Source organism: Hibiscus syriacus, unplaced genomic scaffold, assembly GCF_006381635.1.
Source record: "Hibiscus syriacus cultivar Baekdansim isolate YM2019G1 unplaced genomic scaffold, ASM638163v2 tig00000538_pilon, whole genome shotgun sequence".
Classification (NCBI taxonomy): Eukaryota; Viridiplantae; Streptophyta; class Magnoliopsida; order Malvales; family Malvaceae; genus Hibiscus; species Hibiscus syriacus.
The window spans coordinates 236,668-254,858 of record NW_024061797.1 but is presented as its reverse complement, the minus strand read 5'-3'; the positions used below and the strand labels follow the sequence as shown (position 1 = coordinate 254,858).

The window sequence follows — 18,191 nt, the reverse complement described above, 5'->3', positions numbered from 1 at the left end:
GCATGCGTACATACATATATGTATGTATGTATTAGGTGATTTTATGAACTATGTTGCATGTGTTTTTACGTATGAAATTCTGCAGATTTGTTATTTTCTTCGAGATTTTAATCCATCTTTTAGATTACATATAATTAAGGATCCATGCATTTTCCATTTCACAAACCCTAATTTTCGTACGAGAAAACGCCATCGTTTTAACATGATTAATGTTTACAGGATGATGTTTCGAGTCCGAATAGCGGACCGGTTTTTTATTTTTCCGACACCGATCTCTTCTCGGACATCGGTCTGCAAAGCTTCGAAGTTATGCCGGCTAATTTTTGCTTTGATGAAAGCACTAACTACATGGATAAGGCTTCAGAGGCTCCCACTACCACCACAAACACCGCGGTCACGACCGTAACCACCGACAATGACATTAACATTAAAAACAATGATAACAGCAACAACAACAATTTTTCTATAATCTTTGACTCGTCCGATGATATCGACAATGACATTTCAGCTTCCATTGACTTCTCTCACTGTCAATCCCCTTCTAATTTTTCAGTTCCTCCACAGTTTTTGACTCAACAAGATCAACAATTCGACCTCCCTTTAGTGCAACCTCAAATTCAGATGCCCGTCGACGGGTTTTCTCAATACGGTGGCGATCAACATCCCTTTTTACGGTACCCTCGCTTATGGGACCGTCGCCACCATTACCGGCGTCTTTTTTGACGACGATTGTTTGTCTTCCATGCCTTCTTATGTGCCTTTAAACCCTTCATCTCCTTCTTGCTCTTTTCTTGGTGGTCCTTCAATGGCGGCTTTCATGCCGATGACTAATGCTTTGCCGGCCGATAATTCTGGGATTTTCTGCTCCGGGAACATTATCACGGGTCCTCATGAACTTTTACCACAAGACTTGGAATTTCAAAGCGATAATGCCGGAATTTTCTGCCCGGATTCAATGCAACTGATGTTTAAACCTGGGGATTTACAGGTACGTACACGTTGAAAAAAAACGAGTATATTAATTGGAACCCAAAATTATCAAAATATTATAAAATGATCATTGTAACTTTATAATAACTATAAAAATTTGATAAATTTAAAGATTATTTTATAACAGTTTGATCATATTAAAAATGTTTGAATTATTTAACATCTTTTAATTTGTGATTGTTGCAATAGGGACTGAGCTGTGACAATCAACAAGTGGTGGGAGCAAGAATGAGCTCAACTCCATTAGCAACAGAGATGTCAAGTTTGGAAGATTCAACTTTCAACAAAGTTGGAAAACTCTCCGCTGAACAAAGAAAAGAAAAGATCCATAGGTACATGAAGAAACGCAATGAAAGGAACTTCACCAAGAAAATCAAGGTATCGTTCACTTTCTGTCTTATATACAGGGACAGAATCGAAATTAGATAATAGAATGAATAAATTGTTTAACTTTAAAAATTAATAAGTATTTAATCTAAAATCTAATTTTACAATTATTGAAACCAGTCGTGACTAAAATTATCATTAGACAAAGATTCGTATGTGCCCTCAACAGTTCCATCCTTGCTCGTACTTATATGTACATGCCAACAATATAAGGGAGTAATGATTAAACTTTTGATCGATTAAAACTTTTAGCTTCAAGTCTTTTTAGGATTGTTGGATTAATAAAAATAGATGATTGAGATTATCTCATTATTTTTTCTATAAGTATTTTCTTATTTCCTTTCATTAATCTCGTCCATATATTTTCACTCATCTAACGATACTAAAAAGATAAAATTAAAAGTTTTACATAGTGTGAACAAATTCTACCTCATAATATATATATATATAGTGGCAGATGCGTGTGCAGTTCAAGATATATAGATGAGTGTTTATCTTGAAATACGTCTATTAGTTATATATTTTATTGATGGTTGTCACCTTGATATTTTTTATATTCATTTGCATATAAATTATGATTAATAGCCAACTAATAATATTATAAGTATATATTTAAAAAATATTTTTAGATCCATCACAATATAAACATGAATAAATATATGTACATTCATGCATGCATGGAGCAGAGTTTGCTGGTACTGACTTTACAACAATATATACTTGTGTGTAGTATGCCTGCCGCAAGACATTAGCGGATAGTCGACCTCGAGTGAGGGGGAGATTTGCAAAAATGATGATTTTGGTGAAACCCAAAGGCAAGCTTCTAGCAATCATGAGGAAGATGATGATGATGATCAAGTAAGATCTATATATGGCTAATTCCACCGACGTTCTCAAATTATGGTTCAGGTTTTAAATTGATCCTTAAATTTTAAAATGTTATAATTCAGTCATAAAGTATCAATACTCTATTAAATTATATCCTTCGGTCAATCTTGTAACCATTAGTTCTGACATCAAATGTCAACTCCAATATGATATATAGCATATCTGCAACATTTGAATCAAATTGTAAATACGAGTGTGCCTACTGTACAAATAACGTTATATGTTTCTTTAACATAATGTATCCAAGTTATTCATACAGTAGACACACATGTATCTACAAGATTCAAGAGTTTTAAATACACTCAAGTCATATTTAAGTTTGCATTTAACACCTAAATGATGGCTAAGTTAATAGAAGGATCTAATCGATATGATATTGATATTTTAAAGATTCAATTAGAACATTTTAAAATTTATTGATCAATTTAAAATGCGAATAATAATTTAGGGACGCTGGTCCAATTAACCCATATATATTAACAAAAATTTTGAGTTATTAATCTGTTTTTATCACTTTCATGCAGGTTGTCGTGAAAGAAAAAGAAGATATGGTTAACTGCTCGGACATTTTTGCTAATATAAACGGTGTCAACTCCTTGAGATGTAACCACTCAATTCAGTCATGGATTTAGATATTAAGTTTACGAATAATACATGATTTTTTACGATATAATATCAATTTAATTTTCTTAAATATATTATAAAATAATAAATAAATTGGATCCTTTGTATGTTACTAGATAAGGAAAAACCAGGATACCATAGAGATGTATAGTAAATACAACTGCAAAACATGTACTTGCATTTGTAGAATAAATTAAAATTTCTTCAAAGTGAAAGAGATTTTGCATTTTTGTAGTCAAGTCCATCCCTTTGTTGTAATTTGTAAATTTGGAAGGATCTGAATTCTAATTTTAATATATATTTTTATTCTAAATTTAATCATCAATGACAACTTTTTTATTTTGTTTTCTCTCTCCCCCCCCTAAGGTTAATGGGTTTCACCAACTGATTAAAATTTGTTAACGGTTAACACGAGTCAAATGGATGAATAAGTATTAGAATAAAAAAGCATTACCTTTATAGTTTTTTTTTTTTCAAAATTCGAGAGCTTCTAAAACACTACCTAAATTCGATAAAGAAAATTAATTAGAAATTTTACTACAATAATATTTAATATGTTTTTTATTTTATTTTTCACATGTTATTTCAAAATACAAAAATAATGACTAGGATTTGTCTCATTAGAAAATTAATTATTTCGCTTGCATTATCTACCCGAATATAATTACATAATGACTAGGGTTTTGATTATCTCTAATTAGCATAATCATTTTACTTATGAATATCCCCAACATGGGATTTGACAAAAATGAAAGGCTAGGAAGTTAGGCGTGTTTTATTGTTTTTGGAACATAAGAGTTTGGTTGTAAGAAGACAACAACAAAAGGTTATCATGTGTTTTTTTCCAACAAGGTTGTTGCTTAGACGGTTCATAAGAAGATGCATTTGATTGAGTCAATAATTGTCCAACTTATAAATATTGTAGGACCCATTTATACTCACACACTCTCTCTTTTGCAATATTCAAATTGATGGGAATTTAATAAATTTTATTATTCGTCTTTATTAATTTATTAATGGTTTTAATAATTTAAAAATATTGTTTGACTATCCAAATTCGTGTTTCAATCATCCTGGTCTAGAATCACCGATATTGGTATTATCAGATTCGATTCTTACAAAATCCGGGAAGAACGTATTCCTTCTCGTCAAGCTATGTTAGCTATCGATTTTAAATATCTTCCCATTTACAAGAAGGAATTTGATAAACTATTTGATCTTGAACCCATCGTTACCATCAACTTGTTCGTATATTCTACTCTAATGCTGTATGTGTTAAAAACCAAGCTGAAACAGAAAACCATAGGAATTCGTTCCTACCTCTAGGACAATTCTTATATATTGACCCGGCATATATAGCCAATACATTTGGATTAGATAATGATGGTATCTCGAATGAAAACAAATTTAGGTTCTCGTTACAAAGAAGATATAGTGCGAGTGTCTTAGACCTACATGAGCGTTTTCTTCATCTAATGATTTCTTGGTGGTTTTCGACCATCCAGGTCGTTATTACTCTTAGAGCTTTGGATCTTTGGTGGTTACATTGTTTCGAAAACCGTATTAAAATTAACCTACCTCAGATTATTTTTGCTGAAATTGTTGAAACCGTAAATCTTGTTCCTAACAAGAAACACTGTTCATCTCTAGTTTACGTTGCTTTTTGAGTAATCTGTTTTCCAAAGCTGGGCTTAGAGTCAGTCTAGATGCGTTTTTCCTCTTAAGAAACAAAAATCTTCTTTCCTTAACGAGAGCGATGGGTAAAGGACAAGAAACCGGTGAATGGGTTCGTTCTCTACTCCGGGAGCTAGTTCTTCACAAGCTCCACCTGAAGCTGACGAAGATCCCGAGTTTGAACAATTAATGAGGGATATTGATGAAGTTGAAGAGAACCTGATCAGCTCGAGAGCAGCCCGAGGAGCAAGCACAACAAACGCATCAAATGCTCCATATTTTCAATCCTTTATGGAGACATTCGATTCCGATACGCTACCATGGACTCGCGTTTTTCCTCTATAGAGTCTCATTTATCCACAATGGGAGCTCAACAATTAGAGATTCTCCGGGAGATGCGTGCAAACAATGATCAACCAACGCTCGATCAATGAACTCACACGAGATGGCCGCTATGCGAGCCCGTTTCCTCCTACCGATCCGGATGCTTGATTTATGTTTAGCTTTAAAACTTTGAACAAAATGAATATTGTTTCAACATTTTGATATGTTTGATTTTGTGGATTGTTGGATTTTGGATATATGAATGGTGTGAACTTATATGTTTGGTTTGTTTATTCATTTTTGCATCATTTACATTATCATTAGCAATATGACCAATTTTGTCATATCACATTATTTGAATATTGATTTATGAAACTAATGGCTAACCTCTCTTTTGATTATGATCTTAGCAGCTAAAGCTTATAATAAATCAATTGGCTAAATGATTTACAAAACCTTGTTTTACAATGTCTTTTTGATTTAACAAAAGGGGGAGAAGAATAAGTGTTAAAGTAAGGGGAGTAATTTCTAGTAATTTCTAATTTCATTTTTTCTAATTTCAAAACTTGATTTCAAAAATCTTAAAATTACTAAAATGTTTTGTTATATCAAAAAGGGGGAGATTGTTGAAACATTTTAATATTTCGATATAACAAATTAAGTTAAATGGATTTTAAGATTTTCCAAATGATTTTCTAAGATATTCGATATAACTATTCGAATATCAAACATTACTCCAAATATTTCAAAAATCATTTTGATCCTTACTTAAGTGTAAAATTAAGTTTTAATCATAAAACAATTTCAAAATATTTTACAAAGTATTTCGAACCATTCAAAGCCAAAAATTCCAGAATACTCAGAGGGAACCGATTCCCCCCCATAGGAGGAACCGATTCCCCCCTGAATGGTTTGGCTCCGAGATTTCCAGAATGCTCGGAGGGAACCGATTCCCCCCAAGGGGTACCGATTCCCCCCCTGTTCAACGGTCGAAATATTTGAATTTTACACTTAGGGAACCGATTCCCTATGATAAGGAACCGATTCCCCCCACTGTCCAAGCTGTTTTATTAAATGTTTTCACACTAAAACGGCTATAATATCTTCTCTAATTATCCCCAACGTTCAGAAGTGATCCAAGGTGTTTAAGCAGCTTAGAAGCCATTGATCAATAACAAGAAACATCAAGCAACTAGAATCAAGAGAGAATCAAAGAGAAGCATCAAACCTCAAGTTTGAGCATTTCAAGCCATTTTCATTCATATTCATTTTGCTTTCAAGAACACTTTTTGTGCTCAGTTGTATTCATCTTTGAGTGTTCTTTTCTTTGTTCTAGAATTGTGCAAACATCTTACCTTGTGAGGTTTTCTTGTAAGTTTGCAAATTTGTAATCTTCTCTTTGGGAAAAGAGGTTCTCAAGAGTTGGGGTATACTCTTGAGGGAATTGTAAGGTTATCTCTTTGGCCTCAAAAGAAAGAACAAATTAGTGAATTTGTTGGAAATCCTTAGTGTGGATAGCTAAGGTAGTGGGACGTAGACTTTGTTTGAGAAAGTCGAACCACTGTAAATCGCTGTGCAATTACTTTCAATTTCTGCAAAAGCTTCCACAAAATTTTTATTGCCAATTCACCCCCCTCTTGGCCAATTTCGTCATTCGATTAACTCAACAGATTGCCCTTTTGATGTTGTTGTGAAGAACTCATTCGTATTTCCACTACTTCTGAGGTAATTATAAAACTAATTTTGTATATTAGTAATTTCATACAGCGTATAATAAATTTTTTTCCTTAAATAGGTGGTCTAATGATAGGAAAAATCAACAGGAGCTACCTGATGATTTAGAAAAAATTAGGGTGCTAATCGATCAGAAGACTGACACACAGGTATGAATTTTAATGTTTAAAAATTGATTTTAGATTATAATTATAATTAGATTATTATTTTGATAAAAATTATATATTATTTGTTTTAGTTTAAATGGGTGCCATATTCTACTGATGATGTGAGGGGGCTATCCACCTGAGTTGAGGGGTCCATCAGATGTTTGGAAGACGATGGTCCATCTGATCTGTTATGCGACCGTCGAGTGGCACTCCACTGATCGTGTACTCCGGTAGTTTGGTTGTTTTCAACCAATTCCGGATGCACCGCGCAATATGGACGAGTTGCATAGCTTAGATAGACGAGGTAAGACAGATACAGATTGGCTGGTGAGGCATCATGAGTGGGTCGTGTTGTGGAGGATCGACATCGACGCCTTCCCCGTAGAGAGCCCATTTTACTTGACCTCTTGAGTGTTGCTGAAGATTATTATGAGTGGTTCAAGTAACGGGAAACCGTTTCTGCTTCCCGAGGATGCACGAGGGCATACCTTTCCGTGATGTCGATAGAGACGTGATCCGACACAGCACCATCGTCTCCCGACTCGTGGACGAAGAGCAGGTGCTTCCGATTCATCCTCAATTGCACCAACAGGACCTTCACAGCAGCCACAACAACCATATATGATATCGCCATCGCCTTCACCTAGTTTTATGACCCCGCCGCCGCCACCATCACAGATGACCCCTCCTGGCTATTATAGGTCTATGTTTGCAGATCTGACTTAGGGTTCATATGTTGGATATTTGGCGGGTTCAGCCTCATCACCCATGGCCGCAGCACAGACACCTCCTGTACAGTTTTCACACTTAGCGATGTCTGGGTTTTATGAGTTTTCCCAGTTTTCGCAGGCCGGTGGATAGTCAGTCATACACCTCCAGGGTCCTTATTCTATGGAGGTGTATCATCGTCATCAGCTCCTCATCAACCTAATATACATGCTCAGGACGATGACAACGACGACGATGATGGTGATGATGATGACAACGAGGAGTCAGAACCAGTGATATGAAGAAATCCTCCTCGAGACGACAGCCACCGCCTTGCGAAGCACATTCGCGTCGCAGACATCGATAGATTTTGTTTTTTATTATATTTGTATTTACTTTATTTTGTTAAATTGTAATTTTTTTATTTCTCATTTAATACTACTTTATTTTGTTAAATTTGTTGGACTTTTTTTTAATGTATTTCAGTTCATTTTGTTTATTATAATTTAATATCAGTTATTGTAATTTGGTTATCATTTACCATTTAATACTTATTGTAAGTTTGTTGTATTTAAAATTATATTCAAATACCAAATTGTATTAGTTTAATAAAATTTAATGATTGTGTTCGTTTTTTTAATCTTCATCATCGATTATCGAATGACATTAACTTGAAGTAAATGCAAATTAAAGTACAAGAATTATTATTTGATAAACAAATACATCATTTCCTCATCAATTGTTACTTGATGACAACAGAAGTGGACATATTTTTCTAGTGTGTCCTGGGTTTCTACAATGCCCACATCTTCTGTCTTGTCTAGATCTTTCTCGAATATCCATATCGCAATGAATTTGATTGGATTTTGGACGACCATGCTCCCTCAATAAACTCGGATTTGGTACAATCGAAAGCCAATCTTCAACCTCATCAGGGTCTTTGTCATTACCTATGGGGGAAACTCAAATTCGTATACCTTAAAAACTTCAGATAGTAGGTATACGGGATCCACAAAATGGTTATAGTATTGACGTGTATGCGAGCAAGCTGCTATCACATGAGAGCATGGATACTTCAGAGCTTGAAAAAACCCGCAGTCGCTCGTTCTGTCCCTTAGATTTACTCTTAACAACACAGCTTCAATCCCTTGAAGAGGTCGCGGTAACTCTGTGACACGAAACACTTCATGCCTTCTAGAGAAGCTTGTTACATACATTCCATTTGATGCAACAATTTTTTTCTGTAGATCTGCAACTAATCTAGGGTGATAGACATAACCGCCTTGCATCCAAGTTTGAGCTTGTCCCTCGTGGTAGTTCGCAGCAATGTGTCGGAGACAATACTTGTAACACCCCTAACCCGTATCCGACCCAGATCCGAGTCCGAAACGTCACATTGACTTTTCAAAAACCTTTACTTGTATAAAATAATGAGTAATTTAAAATTTATTATTACATGTAACTTATTCAAAACCTTTATCGAACTATTCAGAGCTTATACAATATATTATTTTGAATATATGCCAACTAGAACTTTATGTATTAAAATACATATTATTCACATTTCTTCTGATCTGACCTTTGGTAAGAAGAACTGATATGTCTTGCTCCACATTGCTCTTTACTCTTCTTACTTTGGTAACCTTCGTGCGAAACAATCACACGCTAAGTCGATGACTTAGTGAGGCAATAAACATAAAATATAAATTATAGCTTGTAATCATGTATGAACCATTACTACTATCACTCATACCATTATTCATGTAACAAATCCCTGTAACACATATGCAATATATATATCATTACATATAAAAACATATACACACATATATTCCTCACTCATCATTTCTATCATTAGCCTTATTTCACTATCCATATTATTATCATTTATATGTGTTGATCATATCCTCTTGAACCTAACCTTGTTAACCAACATATGCTTCGTGTAACCAAACAATACACATATCATCATATGACTCGTGCAATACACATATCAACATATATCACAAAAGCATATTTTTCACATGTAATATATTTATTGTTATATCTTTGTCTAGCCCATGTACATTTATGAGAACTATAGATATGTGAGTTTATAGAGGTTGTGCACTAATGCTGTCACCACAGCTCGTATAAATGCACCGAAGTGCCACGTAGAATTGCACCGTAGTGCCGCGTAGAAATGCACTGAAGTGCCATATAAGGTTGTCCCTAAGGACCACATATCATTCCTTAAGAATCATATACATATGCCAAGGATCAAGTATGTGTCTCAAAAGACCTCACACATGTTCCAAAGAATACATATATGTCCCGAAGGACCGCGTAGACCCTCGACTCTTGGCATGCTAACTATACCTCTAGCTCGTATGACACATAACATGGGCATTAATATTTATGTTATCACGCATTCACATATACACATAGTCTTTTTATTACATTTTTATAAGATCACACGTAGTCAAGTAGTTCATTTCCATATAAATCACACATACACGTAGATCACTTGCACGTAGAACATTATATAATCATATGATTCACTTTCACTTATCACATATATTTTTTTTCTTTCATATATCTCATGACATATATCACATGGCTCTTTATTTCATTCTCATATGATCACATAATCATGTAGTTCCCTTCTCATATAACTTTGCATGGTTTTACATAAACATATATCATATCTATTCATATATATATATATATATATCCACAAATACATGTAAGCCCATATTTTATCTTATGACTTACGTTACATATGCCTGTAATCTTATGACTTATTGTTAAGTAACTCAAATAACATTGTATTATTACATACTTTGTTCCATAACCATATATTTACATACCTTATAATTACCTAGTTTACACTATTTCACACATAGTCACATAATCACGTAATTTACTTACACATAGATCATTCCATACCTAACTCATATAACACCCAATTCTTCCTCATAAAGTTATATTATATTCATATAATATTATAATATCCTATAAGTAATACTTATCCTATGGTTTGGTATCATCATTTATACTCAATTCCCTTCACTAATATATTATTCTCATATTACTCTATAGTCTAATCTTATTTAACTCATCACCTTTCTCATGTATTCATATAAATATATTATATTGATTCTTATAATTGATCACGTATACTATTAACATGTATGGTCAACTATCATATAACCTATTTCACATTCCCATGTAATCATATAGATCATTCATATTAATTCCTATACTTATCACAATACATGTATTCACACAAACCATTTAATACATATTGTAATATATATATCACATATACCCAAATCAAACATATGTCTATGATCATAAATTAATGCATTCTAATATGGGAAATAGACTCTTCGTAAGCCTTATTTCCATTAAACATCATAAACTAACTTGTATGCACTCACCTGAGCCTCACTAAGTTCCAATCCACTTTTATGCTTTCATCTCTTTCGATCGAATCTTGACTTGATAATCATTCCGGGACTTGTTCGTGCTCAATATCTATATGATCATACATTGATACATATCAGTATTCAATTGATATACGCTAATCTATCATTTCTTAGACCAAAAGAAAGGTATAATTCTATTTCCCTTGAAGTGCATCGATGCATTCTACAGTGTATCGATGTATCTCTTAACATGTGCTTCGACGCACTCCTTATGCATCGATGCATAAATTGTATTCGATGTTTCCATTTTAAGGGTACATCGATGCACTTCCTGTGCATCGATACACATTGAACAATTCCTGGAAATTTACCCTTGATGCATCGGTGCACATAGCCCAACTATCATTTTAGCACGAAAATCATCTCAAATCAACTCAAATTTCATCACCTTTCATATTCTCAACTCATATACACATTTTTAAACCAATTTATATCCATATAAATCATCTTTAACTTCAAAATCCTATATTCCTTATGAAATTCAAGAATCATACTCAATTTCTAACATGTTCCAAATTACATTCTATGGCTCCTAACTTCTTAATCAGACCCCTTAACAAGTCAAATTTAACTTCCAACTCTAGTTATGAACTCTATTTCAAGATTTCACCCAAGAACCTCAAATCTTTAATCCCTCCTAACTCCATCATATTTTGATTTTAAGATAACTTAAGCTTTCCTTAAACTTAGTTATCATCTAATAATCAAAACCCAACCTTAAAATCAACAATTAATCCATAAACAAGAAACTTACCTTTGAGCTTGGAGATACGGGAGGAGGAAGAAGAAGAAAGAAAACTCTGGATAATTCTCCTTTTCCACGTGGTTCCTTATCTTATAAAAGGAATATAAAAAAATCTTACTTATCAATTGACCATTTTACCCTTTAATTCATTCCATAATTACTAAATAACCTTCATCATATTTCCAATAAATCATTGAATTATTCAATTATCCTACTTTAATCACCAATTTCTGAAACTTTACAATTTGGTCACTAACCCGGTATTGAGGATGTTATAATACCTATGTTGGACAAAGAGTGGTTGCCACATTGGACCCAAAGACTCCATTGCTGCTTTGATCCCAACTCCGTGATCAGAAATGACACAGATTTTTCCCTCGTGATAACACGTGCACGTAAATTTCGGAGGAAAAAAGCCCAAGAATCTGTATCTTCTCCTTCGACAAGAGCAAAAGCAACTGGAAGAATGTTGCGATTTCCATCTTGGACAACTGCCAATAATAAAACTTGCTTGTATTTTTCATACAAGAAAGTCCCGTTGATCTGGACCACATGCTTGCAGTATTTGACAGTATTAACGCACTGTGAGTAAGTCCAAAAAACCCGGTAGAATTGGCATCAATCGCGGAGAACTCGATCATTATGGTATGCATAGGAGGTTTCAAAGTCCACAATTGTCCCAGGATTCAACCTCACAAGCCTAAATCAGCCTGAAAGTTCGTTGCAAGATGCATCCCATTCGCCATGAAGTTTGACAATGGTATTTTGTTTTGCCAACCAAGTTTTTTTTATAGGTGACAGTGTACTCATACTGCGGTTGTATAGTTGAAATCAACAGTGCAACAGTTATATGAGAGCTTGCTTTTACCATGGGCATATCACTTCAGAGTCCAAGTTGGGATGATCTTGGTTGACCCCTCCAGCACAACATGTGTGAGGACCGTTGTATACTGTTAGTTCCAATATGTTGTTTTTCCTCTTCATTTTCGATACACGAACCATCCATTTGCATCCGTTTTCGCGTCGGGCCCAGTAGCATACATATTTTTCGATCGTCGATCGATTTACTGGACTGAACAGAATTACGGATATTTTAATTTTTTATAACCATCACCGCTTCTTCTTTGCTTGAAAACTCCATGCTTGAAAACTTCATGCCTAAAGTAACTCACTATTATTTATTAATAAGTAATATCCATAGTCACCGAGATGAGGTATATCCGTAAATTCTGGCCCGTACATTGCACCATAATCAGCTTCATACATGGTGTAGGAGGGTCAGTTTATGCCACATTTCCTGGAACTTCATCATCATCGGAGTTGAATTGCGGTGATTCTGGGTGAATGAATAGTCCAGTCTCAGCACCATCCGCACCAGGCTCACGAAGCGGTTCTTCTAGTGGAGATGATGGTTCCTCCATGCTCTCCACACTTAGGTCGAAGAACATACTTGCACGCCTTCCCCTTGAACTGGAAGGCATATCGACATTGAGATCGAAAAAGCTCGCAGTCGAATGCCTCCCCCTGGAGATTGAAATCATCGTGTCAATTGGAAACTGTACAGATGGTTGCGTCGATGGCATCTCCATATGGTCAAAGAAATTTGCAGATGAATGCCTTCCCCTTGAACTGGACGCGGTGTTGCCATACCGATTGTTCGTGGACCCACCTCGGTACATATCATAAGGAGTTACGGATGAATGTCTTCTCATTATGGCATTAAAATCATTACACATTACTGTAGTCGGGCTGTCAACTTGTTCAGCCCATAGTGGGAGCTTAATGATTGACCCCGAACAGCACACACTTGAACAAAATGTGCATACATCTCAATAGCGGCGTCTGAATAATTACTTTGAGCTTCAACCATCATTTCAACATCATCATTGTTCGAAAGTTCGAACGCTGTATAAGTTAATGACAAATGATGTTGGAAATTTGTACTGCAATGACGACATTCTTCTACTACTTCCAACATGAATCTTCCTCAAAATATTCGTTATCAGCTCCTCAAGAGTTATGTTTCTATTGAATGATATTTTAACACGCTCATTTGATACGAAAGTAACGCCATTTTCATCTTCTCGAATTTCATCATAATAAACAATAGTTGAAAGTCGCGACATTCTTTGAGTTTAAAAGTGCGGCAATATTATATCTGTAAAAAATAACTGAAACAAACCTGATTAAATAAATTATATATGAACGAAAATATAACACAATAAATTTTTACACATCAATGTAAATAAATTAAATAATATAATTTTATATTATTACATGCACTGTAAAACTATTTCGACGTATACTCTCGCTTTTCAATTTTACAAACATAAAAATTAATTGAAAATAATTAGTATATTTTTTCAAATAATCATAATAAATAATAAGTATAATAAAAAATTATAATAAAATTACCTATTAACGAAAAATCGCACGAACTTCTAAACTAAATATGAGAAGATTGTCAAAATTATTGACTCGTTGACGAAATTATTGTATTAATTTATAAGTTGAGAGGAGAGATGTGAGGAACATAACCGGGGGAGAAGGGTATATATAGACATACAAGGCGCGGTACTTGCACCGTGATATATGTAATTATGGTATAGCGCGGATCAGGGTCCGCGCTAAATATAATTGTCTAGATACATAGATATAACGCGGTTCAGGGGGCGCGCTATACCCCACGTGTAACCCAGTCAGCATAGCGTGCCGCGCTATACCCACGTGGCGCCAAATCAGCGTATAACGCTGGTCAGGGGGCGCGCTTTACTGCTACGGGTGTTAGATCAAAAAATATAATCTGACCGGTATTAGATCGATAAATATACTGATCACCGATGATATTTCGAGAAAAACGCTTGTGAGAACACCCTTGTGTTCTCTTTTTAATTTTTTTTAAAAAATAATAAAAATTTCCAAATAAATTCAAACATTAAAACAAAAAATCCGTTTCAGCTTATCCGAGTGACTCTATTTTGGATTTAGTGGATTTCTGTTCATATCATGCGCTGCAACTCAACTTTCTCTTCTGTCTATTATTCCCGATTTTCACTTATTAGCTTTTATTTTTCTTTTCTCTCTCTTATTTGCCTAAGAAAAGATAAAAAGAAAAATGGGTCCTACTTGAATCCATGGAAGAACACTCCTATTTCTTCAACTTCATCCCACCACTACCTTTGCTTCAGTTTTGGGGTGCTTTTCCCTTTGCTTTGATTTCTTATATATCTTTCTTAAACAAAAGAAGAGACCTTGATTTGTGCCTTAAAACAGATTACAACTTACCAAATTTTACTATTAACAAAAGCAATATATAAACACATATATATACACACTGCTTGGAAGCTTGTATGGCTTGCTTTCTTCCTCTCTTTTTTCTCTTTATATCAAACTTGATTAAGTTCTTTTGGATTGGAGTAGTTGACCCTTTTCTTTGAGGTAAGAGGAGAAAACAAGTTCAGCTTTTTGTTTATTCTATGCATAAAAGTTTGCAACTTTCTTCTTTACTTTTCTTATTCCAAGTTCGATTTCGACAGTCTTTGCTTAAATAGCAATTGGTTCCCAGTTTTTGTGCAAATTTTCAAGAACCGGTCAGTTTTCTGGTTTGAATTATGTCTTATGTTGTATGTGATTTGCTCATGATCTTGATGTCGATGAAATCAGATTCATAAACAAAAGCATATGTTCTTGTTGATAACTCACTTATTCCTTGATAAAGTTATTATTCCATTCCGGTTCTATGCCTGGTTAGATAGCCAAATCACTTACTTTGGATATCATTATGTCACACACATACATACATACATACATACATTGTCCAGGATATTTTAACAACAGCTAGCTTCCCTGGGATGTTGGAAGGTTTCAGAATGTTCATATACATACCTTTCTCTGTATCTTTTCCAGTGTGAATTAGTTCAAATTGCAAATTTCAAGCCTAAAGATCGTTCCCCTTTTATGAATGCTCTCCATATAACCCTTTTATGTTTTACATGGAGTGTTACCGAGACCGGTTTTCGGGATGTTTACATCGGATTTTCTTTAGTACACCTATTTAATCGATTTGTTGCGGTGTTGCCGTTGTGTATTTGCTTCTGTTCTTTGGTTATATCTTGAAGTAATTCTTCATCTTATTCTGCAGATTTCTTGTGAAAGTTCAAGTTCGACTAATTGGAGGCTTATATATTTTTCGTGGCAGAAAATGGCAGCAATGTGTGCCCGTCATTAGGCTCTATATCTTCAATCCGAGACCGAAGATGGACAACACGTTTGGCAGTGGTCAGAAGGATGAGCAGGGGAAAGACGAGTCGTTGCAGAACTTGGAAGAAAACATGGATATCTTGGCAGAGAATGGGACGGATTACTCCGAATTAAATCGAGAAAGCTGGTGAGAAGGGCAAATCCACAGCATGCTCTGATGATAAATGCTGGTAAACGGTTAGAAGGGAGAAAGTCTTTTAATGGATTTGTTTCTTCCGAGTATTTTCAGCATAGGCGACATGGTTCCGAGGCATGTGGTTACCCTAGATGAGAAATACCTTCGACGTTGTGTCGAATTGATTCGTATCAATGCAGCAAAAGCAGCTCAATGCAACTTATCTGTAAACTTGTGCTCGGTAAAAATGGGGATGTTATCAAATGGATTGCATTCAGCTAAATTGGAGATGAAGATACTTGTGAATTCAGAAGGTTTGTTTTCGACTGTCCACCTGCAGCTGGGACCGATGGAGTAGTCATCCGTCCTGTAGAACAGTGGGTCATAAGTTCAAAAAGGGGCAGCCGGAGTATGTCGAATATGTTGAAGAGCCCATTGTTACGGAAATTTGGTGCGTCGGATGTCAATCCAAGTTGAATGATGTTAAAAGATCGGTAAGTTATGACTTCATGAACTCTCCTGGTGGTTACAATAACTATTCCTCGCATAAGCTAGGAAGTGAAACACCCTTATCCGAAAATCGTAAACTCGGATCCAAGACCGTGCATAAAAGGCCTGTTCCCATGTCGAGTTCAAGCACAAAATGCTCCGATCAGTCCTCTTCTTCTTCTTCAACAACAAGTTATCAAGGAATGCTTCAATGCACATGGAAGGGTGGGAATCCATATTTCATTTTCTCCTTGGATAATCAACGGGTGGTATATGTAGCCAATTTGTCAAAGGAAGGATCAGCTCGGGGTAGGGGTCCGGACTGTATGTACTTGTTCCATTCAAGAAAGGGAAGTCACAAGGAACATGGGATTTCCGATGATTCGAACCTTGTCGGTAAGATGAAAGTATTGAATTCTTTCTCGATCTGTCCCCAAGGTTCTAAAGTCAAGGAGACGGAGTTTGTTCTGTTTAGTGGTATCAAAACTTTTAATCCAGATATGCAAACTTCAACCTATAACCACAGGAAGAATAAGGGTCTACCAAAAAAGATGGTGGAAGTATTCAAGAGCAGTCACTCGTCCAAGCCGAGCACAGCGTCGAGACTTCAGCCTATTTCCATAATGGAGGATTCTTCTTGGATTCAATGCCAAGATACAGTCAGCAATTCCGTGTCACTCAATACGATGAATCACTTGGCGGAAGAACTTCCACCGAACCTTGAATTGGCTGCTGTTGTGTGTGAGGGACCATTTGCCTACAAAACCACTGCCTGACATCGGGGGTTGGGGCTTAAACTTTCTCCGGAAAAAGGGGGAAGCAACATGTTGAAACTATGGAAGCCTCGGTTCCATGTGCTTGTTCTGTGAATGATTGCTCGACAAGTACGGATATTCTAGTTCCAGCAGGTATTCACGGTGGCCAAGAAAGGGAACTGGTGGCCCATCTAGTCTTATCGACAGATGGAGATCCGGAGGACATTGTGACTGCGGCGGCTGGGATTTGGGCTGTCCATTTACTGTACTTAAAGGCAGATCAAGTAAAGAACGAGGTTTACCTTCGATAGATACTTCGGATGCAAGCAAGCCATTCGATGTTTTCATTCAGGTATATCAGGCTATATCTTTCCCATCTTTTACAACTATGATTTAGCCTACTTGAAATGTTAATGTCGAACAACAACAGATGATATAGCCCCGAATAATCATTGTGATATCCATTGCCTTGACTTCAAAACCTTTTCAGGGCTCGAAGCACGGTTCTCCGATGTTGAGGATAGCACATGTTCACGATGGCCTTTATTTTGTTCATTTTCAATCACCACTCTCAGCCCTGCAGTCTTTCTCAATTGCAGTGGCATACATCCATTCTCGAAGTCTGAATTTCCGGCCGAAAAGTGTAAAGCCGTCGAGGTAGCAAGATCCGGGTCTGTCGAATAACCTCAACACCATGCCACAGCAGTTTGTAAGTTTGAAAATTTAGGTAGTTATACACGAATCGAGATCGATATCTCTTATATAGGTTGTTTATAATAGAATTCGGGACTTGAGCTGTTCTAATAACCAAAGATATTGTAATTTGTATGCTTTTTGATTGAATCTACAAGTTTTAGGTTTCGAGTGATTTTATACCAA

The 18,191-nt window shown here is 35.5% G+C and overlaps 1 long non-coding RNA gene and 2 pseudogenes across 1 annotated transcript; 2 read left to right on the top strand and 1 right to left on the bottom strand.

Moving 5' to 3' along the window:
• The first annotated feature begins 742 nt into the window (after positions 1–742).
• On the top strand, positions 743–2,897 carry LOC120208029 (annotated as a pseudogene).
• An 11,697-nt stretch (positions 2,898–14,594) lies between these two features.
• Positions 14,595–14,966, bottom strand: LOC120208420. Its single transcript, XR_005524314.1, has 2 exons — positions 14,840–14,966; positions 14,595–14,715 (listed from the first exon to the last, which is right to left on the bottom strand). It is a non-coding gene; the product is annotated as an uncharacterized LOC120208420 (long non-coding RNA).
• Positions 14,967–15,643: 677 nt separating this feature from the next.
• On the top strand, positions 15,644–18,189 carry LOC120208019 (annotated as a pseudogene).
• Positions 18,190–18,191: the final 2 nt, after the last annotated feature.